Source organism: Stegastes partitus, unplaced genomic scaffold (genome assembly GCF_000690725.1).
Source record: "Stegastes partitus isolate 25-593 unplaced genomic scaffold, Stegastes_partitus-1.0.2 Scaffold279, whole genome shotgun sequence".
NCBI lineage: Eukaryota > Metazoa > Chordata > Actinopteri > Pomacentridae > Stegastes > Stegastes partitus.
Window position 1 is genome coordinate 225,050 of NW_007578010.1, and position 6,155 is coordinate 231,204.

Here is a 6,155-nt window from a genome sequence, read left to right on the forward strand (position 1 = left end):
CATGTACAGCCCAACCTATCCCAGACTCATTGTGTGCTGGTTATTGTGAACTTTTGAGAATATGGTGGACTGTACAAGCAGGTCTTTGGTGGTTCAAGACAACATTTTTAAAAAGAAGGATTCAGTCATCTCCATGTCATTCAGTATATCTTCTAACAAAACTAGAAAACCACAATTTTAAGCTTAATCTTGTCAAAATTAGTCTCAGTTTTTCTCCCAAATGTCAGTACCGACAGCCAAGGCTACTTGGCAACAGTGGCAGTGCTCCGAGACGCAGGGGTAAGAGCGGAAACAGCTGGTGACGCAAATAGGAAGCTGTCTTTGGGCCAAAGTGTGTCATTTAACAACACTCAGTTTGACCTTTGCATCCTTGAAAGATGCAGTTTGTGAACTGGGCTACATCTTATATGTATACTGTTTAATCTACTTGCACTATGTATGTACAAAAATGAATACAATCCACAGAACAAGATGCATCTAAAGCTCACTAATTACCATCATTTCTCTGGACCAGTGATGGAGCAAGTATTCACATTCTTTGATTAAGTAATGGTACAGATGCTGTTGTAAAAGTACTCTGTTCCAAGAAAATGTTACTAAAGCAAAACTACGGCGGTATTATCACAAAAAATACCTAAAAGTAGTCATTGCACAAAACTTTTCCTTGTGACTGGAATACATTTTTCTGATTCTTGCAGTAATGTAAAAGCAGGATTTTACTGTTTTAGTTGAGCTGGAGCTCTTTTTGATCTATTATCTACAACTAATAGTTACTTTCATTTTAAATTAGTCTGTCAATTGATTGTTTGGTTTGTGAAAAAGAAAAAGAGATGATTGCCAATTTGTTGTCAATTAACTAGTTGATCAGTTGCTTCATCTGTACTCCTATGAACCGTTGGGTGGTTTGATTTATAACAAAATACATTTTATAAGTTCTTCTAATGTTCCTATTTTTGTAAAGTAACAAAAGCTGTCAAAACAATGTAGTGAAGTCAAAAGTACAGTATTTCCTTCTGAAATGGGGTGGAAAAGGAGCAGAAAATATCCTTAAGTAAAGTACAAGGACCTCAAATGTACAGAAGCTGAGTAAATCCGCCACTGTGCAGGACTTTACTGTGTTAGAAAAAGCTTTGGAAAGACTAACCTGCTGCTGCATGTAGCTCCATATTTACTATGCAGATTGTTATCAATCTTCTCATCTAACTCTTGGCAAAAAACAGCAAATAACAAAACTCTGTGATATTACTTACTGGGCTGATTTACAGATTAACAGCTGAGTATATGTGTGGTGACATCCATAAAGAATAAATGGCGTTGTGCTGCTGATTAGCTTAGGAGCCACAAGGTCTGACCGCACTGCTGCTGTGTGTCCCGGGCCCTACAATAGGATCCTATTGTGCTTTCTTACTGTGTTTTTATTTCATCTAATTGTGTTATTTCTGCACGGCCTGAACAGAAAATTGTGAAAGAGTAGGAATATGTGCGAGTGAGTATTTTGATTTGGACGTTTACTGGCTTGCAGCTGATTTGTTTTACGAAGGTCAACGCTATTTACTTTGCCATTTGGTGGAGGAAATGGATATATGCTATTTATTTCTCCCCCTGCTAGCGCTCTCCTGCTCATAATACCGCCGTGTGTCAAGTCTCTGTATGCCTTTGTAATAACTAGCCTCCGCAAAGAACCCCCCCATCTTTTATTTCACGCATTCATCAGGCGATCCGCTGGAGTGTGGGCCTTGTAATTACTACCTCTTACTTATTGGTTATCATATATCAGGCACAAAGCTATAAACATCCCACAGAGAACAATGGGAGAGCCTTGCCACAGCCCGGCATGACATTACTATCCCAGAGACACAGGCTGTCTGAGATTGTTATGGGTGTAATAAGAGACACCTCACACGTAAAGCAATACATCTGGACCAGCGTAGTGCCTTTGACAGGGAGTATAATGGGGAATTGTTGAGGCTGGGATCATGTAATTATCTCTTTGTTCCAATTGTGTAGTAATAATCTATAATTTATGAAGTGCTGGGGGAATAAGCAGGCACGGGAGGCAAGTGAAAGTTAGCATGAGCTGGAGTTTTCTTGTTTTCCAATCACGGCTGCAGAGTTATGATGTCTGTTCAAGTGACAGCGTTTGCTTCTTTCCAAATCCACAGTTTAAAACGGTTATTTGCTGTAATGAGAGGACAGTGCGCACAAAATGTCTCAGTTACACTGTTATGCAATTTTATGTAGTGCTATTAGGTGACTGAGTGAATGGGCCTGATTCATCACCTCAGTCCATCTGCGTTCCTCATCCTCCGCTGTTTTGAAATGAGATAATGTCCTTTACAGCCTGTGGCAGGTAGCAGGAATGACCCTGCTGCCATATTCTCAATATGTCCGCATTGCTGGAATTAAACGAGCGGATAATTGAGCTATTTTGCAATCACAAGGTTTTAGACTGATCCAAGTTCTTTTGAAATGCATTTGTGGGGGAAAAAAATGATTATAAATGTATCCAAGACAATGATAAAGTTTTGGTGGTGTGGTCACACTTTAGAAATTGCAATGTCAATATGCCGACATGGTTAATAAATCCCATGATTTATGATTGTACTGTTGAGTCTCCCACAGTTGGAGAACAATGAAATAATGGTGAATGGTGGTAGCTACAAGCAGCTCGACACACTAAAGCTAAAAAAAATAGTTGGAAAAACTTTTTGACAGTTTTTTGTAAGGTTTTAACATTTAAAATAAGTGGTATTTCCATGTATATGTGCATTTTTTGGTCATAAAACTTATGCAGTATTTTCTTGTTACTTTGCAAGAAGCTGTTCTGTGTCAACCAACAGTGAATATTGGAGAATATACAGTGTATACTTCATGCTATAAACACACAGTATAGTTAGAATTACTGCACAGTCACTGCTGTTTCCTGCAGCGTTTTTAAACTAAACATCCATCCTACACTGTCAGTATTTATAAAACTAGTGTTCAACACTTACTGTAAGAGAGGAATTCATATAAACTAAACACTGATCATGGTAATGAGGCCTCTGACTGAGCATTCTGACCTCCAGCTTGCGACTTACAACCATACAGAAGAGTTGCCACCATCTTTTTCAAGGAAGGTGGCTACTCGTCGCTAAAACCGTTTCAACGAGTTGCCAGGTGATGGTTCGTATAAACGAGGATACATTTTCTACTGTCCCTGAAGTACACAAGCAGTGCAAATTGTTATGGCTTCACCAGGGTTATGAGTAGTATGTGGCCGACTTGCCAAACTGAAAGGTTGGGTTCAGACGTAAGATTAACACTGGTTATGTTTAGGTATAAGCCTCGACATGTTTGGGTTATGTTTAGACTCAAATTTGAGATTCTGGCACAAATCTGGGGGGCACTCATCTCTGTAGCTCATGATGAAGCGCCAATCTGCTATTTTATTGTTTTTAAGGGTCTTTTTTTTGGCATTTAAGACAACAACCGTCACCAGCTCTTCTGGCTGTTCCTCAGTCACCTCAGCAACACCTGCCTGCACACTGGTCCTTCATTCCTCTGATCAGCCACTTGGAGTATAAACCTGTCCATCAGCAGTTCATGCGTAAATGCCAGCTTGTCTGTTCTGCACCAAGGCCCAGTGCTGTCCTAATTTTGTTCCAGTCTGATTCCTGTTTGGTTTCACTTGGTTTACTGACAGCCAGCTTGACTATTTCCACAACGCTGGTTAACACAACATTCTAATAATGCTTTAAAGAAAACTTTAAGGATATTTGTCTTTTCTAGTAATGTTCCTATATGGTTAAAAGTTAACCAGACAGTCAGAGGATGTTTGGAGCATTTTCTCAGAGTCATAGATTATGTTATATGATAATAAAGGACAATGTTCTCGAACCATGTTCAGACAAACCATTTCAAGATGTTATTAAGTACTCCAATGACAGAACACAAACCGTGCATTGTGAAATATTAACAAAGCTAGAACATTTTGCTAATGTTACCCAATGTTAAATGATAACAAGGAGGACATTCTTAATGCAACATTTGGAAAACGTCTGAAGAATATTAGTGCACAATGGTCTAACAGTGTTATAGAACATTATTCTACCTTTACAAGAACATTCTGGAACTAAAAAATAAAAACATTCAGCTTAAAATATTATTAGAACTTTGCAGAACTTTCTCAGAAAAAATAAAATTGCAGTTGCTATCTTATCTGTTGCCTGGTAATCCTATCTGGCTCTGGCTCTGCCTCTGCAACCCATACCACTTAACTCACAAGAAAACACTAATCTGCATAAGAAAAACACTGGAAATCAAAATATACACATAAGAGTTGTCACTATAGTTGTTCTTATGAAATAAAGTTCAAAATCTGTAAAATGTCTATAAGCTAGTCATTGTCAAAGTAGTTGACATTTAATAAAATGTTTCACGTGTTATATATTATGCTAAAAGAAAGTGTTGTTTAAATGTATAACAATGCAGCTCCTGTTGCAAAATCTACATCTTAAACATCTTAAAGCTAAAGAAACCCCACTTTAGCTGGGATTTGTAACTGTTTCTCTTAGTTTAATTGTCTCATAAATGATTTACATACATTTACAAAGAGGAAAATGATAATAAAATTAACATTTCACACAGATTCCTTCATGCAAACATAGATTTTATTGTCACTCAGCAATCAGATAAGATAAGAGAAGATAAGTCTATAAGAAAATAATAATAGTTTGTCTTAAAATAATGGTTAAACAGTTGGTAGACAACAGCCGGGGTTACTCTGAACTATCCCACACCGACTGTGACATAAGTTGAAAATGGCCCCTGTGGGAAAGAGCTCTATAGGGTTACAGTTGTGCAGCTGAATCATCAACTATAAAAGAGAGAGAGAGAGAGAGAGAGAGAGAGAGAGAGAGAGAGAGAAATACAAAAATAGACACAAATACAAAAACATGCAACAGCTCTGATCAGCATCCTGGAAATATCCTAAAACAATGTCCTTTTTCGGGAAAAAAAAGTTGTGTAACCAACATACGAACACGTCTGAGTGGTTTGCACCATGTTTCAGCGGCAGGATGTTTATCCATACTTGAAAGATCTGATTCAGCTGGACACACACGTCCACTGTAAATATGCTCTGAATGCGAAGTGCCAGCGAGAGCAAAACATTTGAGAGATATTCTAAAATAAATTGGTTTGTGTTCATATGAGAGGATTTGTGGAAAAGATCAACACTCTCTGCAAAGTTTGTATTAGCTGAGAATAATAATAATAATAAAAAGGTCAGAAAAGAAAAGAGCTCAGCAAAGATGGATTATAGTCTTCAGTCCTTTAGCTATGTCAAACCCGTGAAATAAACTAATGGTGTATCGGTGTGTTTATGTATGTCTGCGTGCAATATGTGGTGCGGTTAAAGCTGAATGGTTCAATTTGCAAACAGTTTAAACGTCTCCGCTTTGTTTTTAAAAGCTGAAGTTTCTGGGCTCACACACGTCCACTCAGATGTCCTTGGGGAGCAATGCAGTTGAAAGCAATACTAGTGCATGGTCATACAGCCGTAGTGCAGAGGGGTGGGGGGTGTTTTGAATGGCTGAGGCTTTGCACAGAGGGAAAGCGGGGTCAGAGGATTTAGAAATATCTCAAGATAAAGTTTTTAGGGGAGGTGAGCCTAAACAATGATATTATGTTATTAAAATTGTTCGAATTTCTGCGGGAGGACAGGAGAAGGAATGGTGCCTGTTTGCCAAGCTTGTATAACTGGAGAAGATGTTATATTCTTCTTTCCTTCCCAGAATGCATAATATACAAAAGCCTCCTGCGCTGGTAGGAGCCGTGATCGATTGTATTTCACTGTGGGTCGGAGTGCAGCGAGTGACCGACTTTAGGCCGTCGGCCAGACCAGCATGGAAAGACTAAAAATGGACTGAGGGGCGGCGGAGTGAGCAAGGTTAAAGGAACAAGTAGCATATCTGACTTGAAATAACACTCGCAGTTGCTGTTTATTTTGTGAAGGCCTGTCAATCAGTCTCAAATACTGTACTTACAAAATGAACAAAATGTATAGATTTACGTGAGTGGGGAATAGGCTGAGTAACGGCTCTGCTTTGATAGAGTTTCAGATCACACGGACAGAATATGACAAAATATTACAGTAGTTGGAGTTGTAGAAG